Raw genomic sequence first — 13,677 nt, forward strand, 5'->3', positions numbered from 1 at the left:
TGGAATCAAACCTTTAACTAATTCTTCATAACAATTGCCAGTCATTGTAAAAAACTTGGGTTCGGACTTGAACAACGGATAATGACGGTGAACCATTTCACTGGTGAACCACGGGTCTATAAACGCAATGTGTTTGTTGTGGAATGGGAAGGGATCTCGTTTGTACCTACACCTAAGGACTCTCATAAACGCGCCCAAGTGCTGTACAACAGAAAACTGAGTAGTAAACAACAACGCAGCCATAATGTAATATAAGTCAGACAACGACAACAATAACTAAGACATTAAGATAAACTTACTTCATCAGTAACCCACCCATATTTACCATATTCTTCTGGCTTCACTGGCCATTCCTTTCGTTCGGTGATTAGCACCCTATAGAATTCAATTTCCATTCCGCCTTTGCCTAACGGGATATTCCTAACAAACAAATAAACACAAGTTAATATAATGTTAACAAGCTGTTATTAACTTGTTAAGCAAAAGGGTCTAAAGGGTCATACTCGGCTTTCTTTAGGTACTCCAAAAGTTTCTGCAACTTCACCGGATCAACAGGTGCCAGAGGATCATATATTCCAGGTCAAGGTGAACAGTTCTTCCTCATGCACGACAGTCCGTTGTCTCCAATATTAGGGAAAATCCAGCTTGGATGATCTTGTTGTGTATTCAATGCACTCCCATCCGCTGACAGCTTAACACTCTCCAGCCTTAAAGCTTTAATTCTATCAAGCCTAATCTTTTCCTCCTCATCATCCTCAGATTCAGGTTCAAGTGAGTCGGCTTCAGCAAAATACTCGTCTGTAATATCTTCTGCACCATCTTCTGCACCAGCTTCTGCACCAGCTTCTGCACCAGCTTCTGAACCTCCAGGTAGTACAAATTTCAACGGCTTAACACCAGCAGCCACAACAGCAGCAGTAGGATTTGTAGGCGCCCTACCTCTACCTCTACCTCTACCTGTACCTCTACCTCTACCTCTACCTCTACCTCCACCTCTACCTCCAGCCGCAGCTACTTCTTTAGCCTGCTTTGCCCAGCTACTTCTTTGGGCTTCTTTAACGCAGCTACTTCTTTGGCCTTCTCTGCCGCCTCTAACTCTTTGGCCTCCTCTGCCGCCTCTAACTCTTTAACATTTCTCCTCGTGGAAGGCCGTCTTTTCGTATCAGCTGGTCTCTTAGTAGCTGGAGACTTCTTAGCATCTGGAGAAGTCAAATAGTTCTTTTCCTGTATATTAAAATTATAATAACTCAGCCTAAATATTCTGAAAAATCAGCCATAAAACAAAGATGAATTAGACATTACCTTCTCTCCCGCCTCTAACTCTTTGGCCTTCTCTGACGCCCCTAACTCTTTGGCATTTCTCCTCGTGGAAGGCCCTGTTTTCGTATCAGCTGGTTTCTTAGCAGCTGGAGACTTCTTAGGAGAAGTCAAAGAGTTCTTTTCCTGTATATCATAGCGAAGACAATTAAAATTATAATAACTCAGCCTAAACATTCTGAAATATCAGCCATAAAACAAAGATAAACCAGACATTACCGGCTCTCCCGCCTCTAACTCTTTGGCCTTCTCTGACGCCTCTAACTCTTTGGCATTTCTCCTCGTGGAAGGCCCTGTTTTCGTATCAGCTGGTTTCTTAGCATCTGGAGACTTCTTAGGAGAAGTCAAAGAGTTCTTTTCCTGTATATCATAACGAAGACAATTGAAATTATAATAACTCAGCCTAAACATTCTGAAAAATCAGCCATAAAACAAAGATAAACCAGACATTACCGGAACTTTTGGTGGACCTTTTGATGTCTGAAGTTCCTGTCCATGTCCCAGGTTATTTAGCTCCTGTCCCATTTTTAAAGTCTGGTCAGTTGTGCTCTTTGAAAGCACAAGCTCTTTCATCTGTTTGAGGTCCGTCTCAAAAGATCCAAGCCTGGTTTCAATCCTTTCATCCATCTTCTTCTCCAGATTCGTCGATACATTTTCAATGTTCCTATCAACGGTGTCAAACCTTGTGTATAACTTAGAGGTTAATTCGTAGAGATCATCTTCCCCAGCATCTTCCTCCTCACTTACCTTTTTTCCTTTCTTCTTCCTCTCCTGTGCAACTCCTTCACTAGTTTCCTGACTGTTGGAAACTTTCATCTTCTGAACTTCGCTTCTTTGCGGGAGGAGATTCAGACTCAACAACTGCTTCAGCTTTCCTTTTCTTTTTCTTCTTATCACTCCCCTTAACATCCCAAAAACCTTTAACAAACGTATTCAGATGTATGTCTTCGATCAGGCGATCGATTGCTGGGTCGTCTTCTTCTTCTGGCCACGAATGAAATAGCTCGCAGCCATTTTCCTTCATAACCATATTAATCACACGCAGCTGTAACATAAGAGATTATGAAACCCATCAGTAAGTTTTAACTCAGTCATTACTAATGAAAGCATAAATCAGTCATTACTAAAACATAACTCAGCCAACACTAAAGCATAAATCATCCATTACTAAAACATAACTCAGCCGTTACTAAACAATAACTCAGCCATAACTACATCATAACTCATCCATTACTAAACAATCACTCAACCAGATATAAACCTTACCTCACCAAGCGCTTTGATCTCTTCAGCAATTGCGGTTTCCAGCGATGAACGTGTACGGTTTCCACCCCATTGAAGCATCGGTATGCCACCATCATTAGCTGATGCATTCCCAAACCATTCTCCAAAGCATTTGATGGACTCATACGCCCAAGCCTGTAACACGGGTGTAAACCCACTGAGGGTGTACGACTTTCCCGTAGGGTTCAACATCTTTATGGAATCAACAAGAGCTTCAAATGCTGACCGACCCCACGGATACGTCTTCATTGCTTCATCATCAAAAACTCTTTTGGCACTTTCATATGGAATTCTAGAGGTATGATGCAAACCATAAAGTCCAATGTGTTGAAGAAGCAACAGCCCCAACCATTTACGATGATCAAGGTTAACCCATCCCCGGCACACTCTTAATGCTTCCCTGAGTTCAAGTAGCATTGGACCTGCCCCACCAGGCACTTTCAAAAGTCTGAAGAAATCTTTGTGTTCCTCTTCAAGTTCAAACCGTTCAGTAGGCATTGGGTCTATGTTTAACCCCGTCAGAAAATGAAACTCATTCAACCCAAACCTGATAGGTTGACCGCCGACCACAAACCAAAGCTCCTTCTTATGTACCCTTAACTGGTTACATAGTAGGAAATGAACAACCTTACCAGACCAGACGAATTGGCTATCAACTAGCTTAGAGATTATTCCAATAGGTACTTTCTTCGTTTCTTCCCACGCATCCAGTCCTATTGATTCCCTAATCTGAGGGAATTCTTTCATCCTGAAATTTGTGTTTATATCTCTAGACTCTATTTTTGCGTATAGTCTTGGGGGTAATCCCTTGCTTGTTCTTCAGAAGAAATAATCACCATCGACATCTGTTATAGTTCATAAGTAAATCATAAAATGAATCAGCCATAACATAAAACAAACTCATACACAAAGCATAACATAACTCAGCCACAAACACATAACTCAGATCTAAAGCACAAAATATCTCAGTCACAACTCATCCGTCAGCAAAATAAAACAAACAGTAAATCAGCCATCGAATCGAATAAATCTAACAAATCAGCCATAAACCCTAAAATAACTGAGCCGCAACATAAAACAAAAAGTAAATCAGCCATCAAACCGAATAGATCAAACAAATCAGCCGTCATTAACAACGGCGACAATCAGCGGTAAATCATCGAAAAAACCCACATTCAGCCGGAAAACTCGAAACTAAACAGTCGACACATACCGGATAGACGAAGACGAAGAAGACGAAGAAGACGAAGAGAGAAAGAGAGCCAATTGAAGAAAGAGAGTGCGACGACGAAGAAAGACGGTGAGAGATGACAGTGAGAGATGACGGTGAGAGATGACGGCGGGAGATTGACGGCAAGAGAGTGGACAATGACAGTATCGCCGGCGACGAGAGACGAGAGTTTCGATAATTTTTTTTTTCTCGCAGTTTGTGAATAGTTAAAACTATTCACTTTCCCTCTCTTTGATATAAACGAGAGAAAACAAAACTGTGGATCTTAAAAAAACTGCTTAATGACGTGTTAATTCATATCTGATGTGTATTTTAATTTGTTGATGTGTATTTTTTTTTTTTTTTACTCAAATTCGGAAAACAAAACCCAAGGGGTAAATTGTAATTACACCCAGGGCACTAAACATTCTAGTAATTTTCAAAAGATTTATAGATTTGAGTAATAAACCAACTTTTGGATAACATTTGAGTAATTCTTTCTTGTATAATATTTGCATTAGGGATCCATGATGAGTTTGCCTTGTTAGCTTGTTTATTCACTAGACTAGGATCAATGCCCAAATTAATAGTACTTTGATGCTAGTTGAGTAGTTAGAAGCATAAGATTGAACCAAGCCTTGAATTCTTGCATTGCATTTGGTCTAAATTGAAGCATGTTGAGATTTGAAACCATTTCCTATTTATAAGAACCTAATATTGACTTATAATTATCAATGTGTGCATTGCTTTAAACTCATGGATACCATATACATACTTGGATCATCTTTCTCTTTTTTACCACTCTTGTTGATCCAAGTAGCTGATTTCCTCATTAAGATCAGTTCCCCTACCCCTAAACCAAACCTTCTCTCAAGCCTTGTTTATTCTTGAGTGTGTGAGGCCTATTTTTGGGATTGAGCTTGGTAGAAAGTGTTAGGTTTGAACTGACAAGAGTAAGACCTTGTGTAGTTCTAGTTTGCATTTTTCAAACTAGATAGGACTAGGTGGTTCACTTGTTGGGTTTGGGACTTGGCTATTATGAAAAGAAAAGAAAGAAAAGAGAAAGAAAAAAAAAGGGTAGAGTCTTTAAGAGGAGATTGTGTTTAAGCAAAGTCTAGTGAAAGGATGGGAAGTAAAATGTTGTTTAAGATGGTTCTAGCTAAAGAAAGGAAAAGAAAGAAAAGAAAAGTCAAGCAAAAAGCTAATATGTCTTAAGAATATGAAGAAAAGAGAACCATAGCAAATAAGTAAGAATCCCCCATCCCACTAGAAAGATCAAGTAAGAAAACATCTCCTAAGACTTGAAAACCAAAAGAGAAAAGGGTTAAAGAGAAAAGAAGAAGTAAAGGGTAGCACTAGGATCATTAGAGTTTAGATTGCTAGGATAAACACTTTGGGTGCCTTTGGGTAGACAAGGTTTTGTTCTTGTATGTGTCTAAGTGTTCTTATCTTTAGCATTCTTCTAAAGCTCAATCCATTTTCATGAGAGAACCTTGATATTGATAAGCCCTACTCTAAAAAGAGACCATCATTGTCTCAAAACCCTTTATTACCAAGCCAAATGAGTTTAAGCATTGCATATAATTGATTCATGTTCTTGATTAATAAATGTTAAAGGAAATGGTTGATTTGAATGCATGTGGATAAATAAGGCTCAAATCAATAAAGGTTGTGATATGCTTGTCTAAAATCTTTAAGTACAGCTCATTCACCTTGCATCATAGTACTAGTAACTTGGACATTGATTCTAGATGGTCTATTTGCAAGCTTTAGGAGCTGAGATCCCACTTTCAAACTTTACTCACCTTCTTATGTCTTGCTTATTTGCTTGAGGGCAAGCAAAGACTAAGTTTGGGGGTGTTGATGTTCATATATTTTACCTTGTTTTCCCTTAGTTTATTCACATCTTTTGCATCTTTTGCTATCCATTTTAACCATTATTACATAGCTTTAGGACCAATCATGCATTAGAGTTTAGTTGCATTTCATTTGCATCTTTTCATGCATAAACAGGTGATTTTGGAGCTTAAGGAGCATGGAAGCAATGGAGAAGAGATGTGAAGCAATCATGAGGAGGAAAAAAGGGATTTAAGGCTGAAGAACCAAGGTCCAGAGTCCAACTTGACCGCACACTCGACCAGACACTCGACCGTGTGCTGAGGAGGACTCGACCGAGTGGAGGATGCACGAGAGAAGCCAGCTCGACCAGCCACTCGACCGAGCACTGGTCGAGTTGACCGAGTCGTTGACTACTTTGACTTTTTGTATTTTTAGGGCTTCCACCTCCTCTCCTATATAAAGCCTTGTACCTGCAGCCACCAAGAGAGTCCAGCTTTTTAGATATTCTCTAAACCTAGTTTTTACCCTTTTGGGAATTATTCTTTTTGCACTTTTATTTTTCTTAGATCTTGTACTTGAAAAAGACTAAATTCCTCAATATTGTTGGTTTCATAACTTTCTTAATATTGAGAATTTGAGTTTGATCCTTTCATCAATATTGAAGATCTTTGTTTCATCTTTCTAATAATGCAAGTTTCAATATTTTCTGGATTTTTGACTTTGTTCATCATGTATTGTTGTGAGTAGTTTGCTTAGGATCTTGAGGAGGGGTTAGGATGGATTGATCTTGTGGTTTGTGTGATTTGGTCAAGCTTGATTGTTGTAGATCTCATCTAGGCTAGATGTTCTGATTGCTGATCCTATATATGAGAGGGTAGGATCTGATTTCAAGCTTCTTAGCATCACACCAATGCTTAAGAAGCATAGATAAGGCTAGATCTAGAGCTTACCATTAGGCTTGCTAAGAGATTAGAGGTCTTGTTTGGTTTGAGATGTATTGCTTAATGCCTGCTTGTGTAGATTCTTTACTGTGTGAGAACAAGTCTAGAATTGCATAGGTTTGATTGTTTCTTGCAATGAGAGTGGAAGAAACTTGTCTTAGATTTATATGTCTAGAGGTTAGCTCAAAGTTTGCTTGAGATTTGTTGACCAAGTTAGATAACCACAATGATTAGTTCATCCCATGAATCCATCCCCAAGACCTTCTTTGTTTATTGATTTTTAAGTCTTAATCATGTTGCTTGCTTGTTGTTTGATTCGTATTTGCATTGCTCTGTTTTTATTGTGTTGCTCTGTTTTCCGGATTTAACCAACTCGACCTCCCACTCGACCTACACTCGGTCGAGTGCTTGCTCGAGTTCATCCCCAGAACTCTTGTTTATGATTTGTGATTGTCCTGTTTCATTCCTGTTTCATTCCAGTTGCATTCATTTAGTTTTCAGTTCATTACCTGTCTTGCATTAGTTCATTAGTGGTAGTTTCTATTTCTGTTCTAGTATCATTACTGTTGCAAACATTCAGTTTCATTTGCATTTAGTTCTTAGTTCTTGTAGTTTACTTTCTGCATCTTTACATTTTCATCCTAGGATTGTTAGTGACAAACAATCTTTACATTTGGCTTGACTTAGATTCAAATTCATATCTTAATTGTTCACAAACACTCATTTAGGATTGATACCTCTTATACTGCAGCATAAGAGGAATTGAAACACCCATCCATCATTCCATTCATATCTCACCATTGCATACATTCATCATCATCATCATTCACCCACCATACAAACCTTGTTTCAGAACCATAAGGTCATCATCAACTGATCAAGAGGACAAGTACAAGAAGGACTTGAAGATGGTCAATGAGAAGCTTGACAAGATCCTTCTTAGCCAACAAAAGTCTATTCACTTCATTGGTGAAGAAGAGGTTCCAGTTCAAGAGGGGGAGACTGAATTTGCTGAGCTCTGTTATATGCAAAACCAGGGTGGATTCAAAGGCTACAACCAAGGAGGATTCAAGAACAACAACCTCTCCTATAGGAGCACCAATGTAGCTAATCCACAAGACCAAGTGTATCCACCTCAACAGCCTCAACAGCAACAAAACTATGTCCCCAAACAACAACATCAAGTGTTCAAGCCTCAGTTGTGTCCCCCACCAGGGTTGCAGACTAACCAAGACCAAGAACAAGACTTAAGAGCTATGATGCAATAATTGTTGATTGGGCAAACACAAGGAAAGATTGAGGAAGCCAAACAGTTTGCTGAGTTGAATCAAAGGCTCACATCCCATTATAATGAGCTGAACATGAACTTTGAAGGTCTCAACTCTAGAGTGAAGTATATGGAGAGCAACATTGCCTCTACTTCTGCTCCTATACCCAACCAACTCCCTCGAAAAGCTGTTCAAAATCCAAGGGAGTTCACTGCAAAAGCCATCCATTTCTCTGATGAGGAAGTCACTGAGGACAGTGATGTTCAAGATGGGGAGGATTAGTCAGTTATTGAAGCTTTGAGTGAAGTTTGTGCAGAGAAATCTGAATCCGCCATTGCAGTCGACCAGGTACTCGAGCCAGCACTCGACCAAGTGCCTGATCGAGTGGTCGATCGAGCTGAAAGATCAGGAGCTGTTAAACCTGCTCGAGGCGGTGCACGAGGTAAGGATTAGAGCCCTTACGGTTCTAGTTTTGCCCGAGGGTCTGCTCAAGGCGGTGCACGAGGTTCAAGTCGGGTAGTTCCTCGATTAGGGCTTCAGGTTGTTCTTCCTTCTCTTAGATCCTCTTTGATTGGGTTGAGGTTCAGACTGTTCTTCTTGCACGATCACTCCTTCGGGTACATGCTCGGGTTTTACCTCATTCTTCCACATTTTGGGCTCCAAAGCACCTGTTTTCATCCAAAATGCATAAATGCAACAATGCAGCACCCTAAATGGCCTAAATGCAAATTCCTACAGTTAAGGACCTAAAAATGCTAAGGTTGCGGTATATAGAATGCAAAATATGGACAAAAAGGGTGTCTAAAACATGTAAATTAGAGAGTTATCACACCTCCAAACTTATATCTTGCTAGTTCCCTAGCAAGAAAGTAGGAGGATGAGGTTTGAAAATGGGGACTCATAACCTTTTAGTTTAAGCCAAGGATTCAAGCTATAGTTCTTAAAGATAGTTTAACGGTGCTAAGATTAATCGACATAATTACAAATATTTTTCTATGCTTATCACCATGCATCGATCTAGTTCATCCTCCAACTAACAGTAAAGACTTGCAATTTCAAAGAACATCTCTTTCACATTCATTAAAGTGTATGGCGAATTCTTGCAAATGGAAAGTGAATCAAGCTCAATCGGTTTCAAGGGTAAGGTTTTTTGGTAGGTAGGTTTCAAACTAAATCTTTGGGTGGCTTACTCTCAAAAAGAAAGAATGCTAGACAGTTGTGAAAACTATCTAAGAATGAGAACAATTTGGCCATACAAAGCTTAGCTCTTGATAATCTACCATTTTCTCATTCATTTTCTTTATATCCAACACCTTAGAATAAAACTGCCTACAACCTTGATTTTAACTCCTCTTTTTTTTTTTAACAATCCCTAAGGTAGGTTTTAACTTTGAACATCTAGCTCTATTTTATAACAATTTTTTTTCTTTGCTATACTCCTATATATATTATTTGTTTTTTCTTTTTTTTTTCTAGGAGACTATAGCAATACTTTTCACATTTTTTTTTTACTTAGACACTTAGGTCATCTCCATCAATGCATCTTATAAGTTTCTTATAAATTTGCTAATAATAAAACAGAATAAAAATGATGCAACCAGCTTAATTTTAATAAGCATCGATCGTTATATAAGATGTTTTAGATTCATTTAGTAACCCGTGTGTGTCAACTTTTCATTGGCTGGGAGAAAAAAGATTTTTGTTTTATTTTATTTTATTTGTTTTGTTATACTCTCTCTTGTCTCTCTCTTTCGTCACTCTGGATTGCTCAATGGAAAAGCTTTGGAGAAGAGGAGAAGAATTGAGAGGTGAAATAATCAAAAAAGCTGGGTAATGATCTCTTTGATTTCACTTCTGGATCGACATGAATTAGAATTTTATGGATGTTAGAAGAATTTTATGGTTCTACAAATTGGAATTGATGCTAGCGAAATTATGATGATAGCTGTTTGGGAATTTGAAATTAATTTGTTTGTTTGAATACTTTGCATTGAATACTTTGTTTGATGATAAGAAACCTTGTTTTTGATTGAAAATAAGAATCTGATTCTTTTTAAGTGTTTGATGAATGTTAATATATGTGTGTGCTGATGTGAAATCAATACTTAATTGTGGTCTCCTCCGTTCTTGTGTATATCCTTTACCAGGTTGGTTCAGGCTCAATGTCAAGAACTATTTGTACTACTAGTGAGCGTTCGTTTAGCAATTATGCAGCTCAAGTTGATCAGACCAAAGACAATCTTGTTTCTGACATATTGATTGATTATTTTGGTTCTCACTTGTTGTCAAAGTCTGAGATTGTTAGGTTGGCTGGTCTTTTTGTTTCCGTTGAAAGTATGAACAATACTTGATGCTTGAAAGTATGTTAATATAATCCCTCCCTCATTTTTTCCATTTGATTGCAGCAGAAACAATAATTGATGCTTGAAAGTGTTTTTTTTGTATCGTTCTTGGTCTTGACAAGTAAGGTACAATTTTCTGAAAATGTTTGGCCTTTTTTGAGATTACTCAATTTTTCCTTGAGCATTTCCATGATTGGTTTCAGTTGTTATGGTAACAGGTCAAGGCCTTTCCAAGTATAAAACATATGCAAGATCACCCTACTGAAACAGCTAAGAACTTTACGATTGATGGGCATTGCGGTTCTGTTTCTTTCCTCTGTTTTCGGTTGTGTTTGAGACTTCAAATACACAATGGGTTTCAGGTATAGACATGTTATAAGCTCTGACCAACAATATCTGCAAATAAATTGTGTTATTCAACATCCTAGTATTTGTATCTCATTTGCCATCTCCTGCTGCTGATTTTCTACATGATGTGAACAGGCTCAATTCTCCCAAGTGAGGCCAGTTGCAATGCCGCCATTTGTTGGTTCCTGCATGCCAATGTATCCCCGGGTGGTCCTAGTATTGGACAACAAATGTTCTCTGGTCAGGCCCCTCCTAACATGATTCCTCCCCAAGTAATTCATCATGTTTGCTCTACTTTAAGTAGCTGTGTGCAATTTTGCACAAAGATATTTGGTTTATGGGACTTTGAAGTAATGTAGTGGTCACAGCTCACCATATATGTAGCTACTCCTCCATAAACTAATGAAGATCTTTGATGCTGCGGGGAATTCATTTGAGTGCATTGGAGCTTATGTGAAGAACAAGAAAAATCAGAATTAGGCAAACAAATCTCTTTTAATCAAGAACAAGAAATTTTAATTAAGAACTCCAAATTTAACAACCTTCAATGGACCCATGAAATAATAAAGTTTCTTAATAAGTTCTTAATTTCACTTTTTTCTAAAATTAAGAATAAAAAATGTTTTAACAAATTTTGGTTAGATCCTTTGATGGAGATGCCCTTAGAGCTAATTAAATTGAACTTTAGGGACTTTCTTCTTTAGTTTTTTTTTTTATTCCTCAACCCAACCCCAAATAAACATGCTAACCATCTATCTTTCAAAACCGATTCTATTAGCTAGTCCAAATGATTCTAAACTTAGCTAAAACAAGAGCCAGTTCTTTGTCAATCTCAATACTCTCAAGGTTTCACAACCTATAGCACCATCAACAAATGAAAAGGCCTCACTCAAAAAATCACAACAAGGCTTAAAAGAAAAGGTTAGGGTTTTAAGGGTAGGGAAATGTTTTTTTGGGTTAAGCGAAAAGATTGGCAATAATAGAGTGTTAACCTGAGTTTAGAGTTACCATGAGCAAGCATTCAAATTTCATTAGCAAGATAATTTAAGTTCAGGTTAAGTCCAATAATATAGAGATGATGCAATGTTCAAGAAAGTTTCACACAAGTGGAAGAAGCTTACAAAAGACACATGGTTTTAAACAAAGATTTTTCCTTCTTTTTTTTTTCAAAGATTGATCTAGCAACAATGAACTGTGATTAAGGGCTATAACTTCAATCCTAAGGTTGAACTTTAAACAAGGTGGTTTTAATCATTTTCCCCTAAAATGCATATGCAACAAAACTATATGAAGCAATCTAGACTCAATCCTAAAGTGTAAATGCAACTACAAGAACACTCTTTTTTTTTTTTTTTTTAAGTTTTTCAAAAAATTTTGGGTTTTCCTATGCAAATAGATGTAGACTCAAATGAATAAAACTAATATGCAAAAATTTGAAATAAGAAAATAAAACACAATGTTAAATATATTCTCAAACCCTCAACCAAACTTAAATTACACAGTCCCTTGTGTAAATAAAAGTATGAAAAAGAAATATGAGAATCACACAAAGGAAATGAAACAAAATGCAATTGTATAAACAATGGATTGGATGAAAGTGGTACCTCATGGGTTGGTGAAGAAGGAGGTTGTGGCAGCCTCCATGCTTGCCAAAGTGTACCCAGGATCATCGTAGGCTTCAGCTGGTGCAGGAATTCGCTCATCAGAAAGGTCGGTTATGTGCACGTATGACCTGCTCGGACCAGCATCTGAGGGGTTGATCGGGTAAGGCATCGCGTAGCTCACCGGGTAGGGCATCAGGTAGTATGATGGGTATGGTGGGAAAGGTCCGGAATGGTCACTCATGTAGCTGCTTGCAGGATGCATTGAGTACGGCATCGGATATGAAATTTGGTAGGTCTGAGGGAAAGGACCCAAGTGGTCACCCGAATGTGTGCTCGATGGAGGCATCGGGTATGACATCGTGTACCCTGTCGGGTGAGGCGTCTGATAGGCATCTGAGTGGCTTCTCCGTGATCTATCAGGTCTAGTTGCACACTTCTCTGCTTGTGGCTCGTAAGACAACGCCCTATTGAGGCTCTGCAGGTTCCAAACCTCGGAGTCCTCTTAGTGGTCCGCTCCTCCCCATCCATGTGGGTACGTATGCTGAAGTGGGAGCTGAGGCACAGCTTGCCTTGTCTTGCAACTCCCTGATCTGTCCTCCCATCACCTTCACGGTGCCGGTACGATCCTTCACCTTCATTGCTAGGAACTTGTTCATCCTCTTCAACCACCCGAGCCTCTTGTGAGCTTCTCTCACCCCTACTTGTTGCTTTTGAGAGCAAACATACTCCTCAAAATCATAATCCTCCGAATCATCCCCCTGTCTTTGCCCTGCTGGCTCTCTCTCCTCAGCTTCGGATTCCCCCTCAGGGTTGTACAGCTCCTCCAATGGTGGCATGAAGTCTATGTTTGCCCTTAGCCAGATTTTTGTGAACACGACGTTGGGCACGATCATTTGAGTAGCTCCGACCGCTGGATGAACGAACTTGAAGAGCAACCTATCATTTGGTTTCTCATAAGCCAAGAATATAGCCAATGTGAGGTAGTCAACATCTAACCATCTCGGCTCATGTACCACTCCTTTCAGGGGTACTTCACAAGCTACCAAAATTGGCGTTACTAAACCTCCTATGGAGATCTCGCCAGATCCTTCTCGCCTCTCAGTTTTCATGGCCCAGGATTTCAAATATAAGAACTGATCAAGCAAAAACAAGACCAATCTGGTATCCGCAATATCCCCTACTAGTGGTCTACCATCCCTAGCACTATCCAGGATTCCACACAAGGCTATGTCTAACAGCTGAAGCTCATGATCGTTCACATTACCAGTTTCCTTCCTAGCAAATAACGTGCAATCTAGGGACTTGTGAAAGTACCTCAAAACATGGCTCCTAATTTAGGCAGACTTGGAGCTTGTGGATTTGTAGGGAAGCTTATCTCCTATTGTGAGCCATAGGGATTTAAGCTATTTCTTGTTTACCTCCATGTTTTCTCCATGACCGGCCTTGAAACCATACAGCTCCTCCATCTCCTTGAAAGTGAGCCGGTATTCCTTGTTACGCACGAAGAAGGTGATGAACCCGATC

At 39.0% G+C, this 13,677-nt stretch overlaps 1 long non-coding RNA gene across 4 annotated transcripts; it reads left to right on the plus strand.

The window, feature by feature from the left end:
• The first annotated feature begins 9,542 nt into the window (after positions 1-9,542).
• Positions 9,543-10,977, plus strand: LOC104710845 (uncharacterized). 4 transcript variants are annotated; one of them, XR_015565558.1, is made up of 5 exons: positions 9,571-9,689; positions 10,007-10,164; positions 10,265-10,327; positions 10,420-10,563; positions 10,685-10,977. It is a non-coding gene; the product is annotated as an uncharacterized LOC104710845 (long non-coding RNA). The 4 variants fall into 4 exon arrangements; XR_755099.2 differs by lacking the exon at positions 10,007-10,164 and having other exon boundaries at positions 9,543-9,689; XR_002033445.2 differs by lacking the exon at positions 10,007-10,164 and having other exon boundaries at positions 9,600-9,689; positions 10,268-10,327.
• The last annotated feature ends 2,700 nt before the right edge of the window (positions 10,978-13,677 follow it).

The sequence above is a fragment of the Camelina sativa genome, chromosome 9 (assembly GCF_030686135.1).
Source record: "Camelina sativa cultivar CO46 ecotype springtype chromosome 9, ASM3068613v1".
NCBI classification, from domain to species: Eukaryota; Viridiplantae; Streptophyta; class Magnoliopsida; order Brassicales; family Brassicaceae; genus Camelina; species Camelina sativa.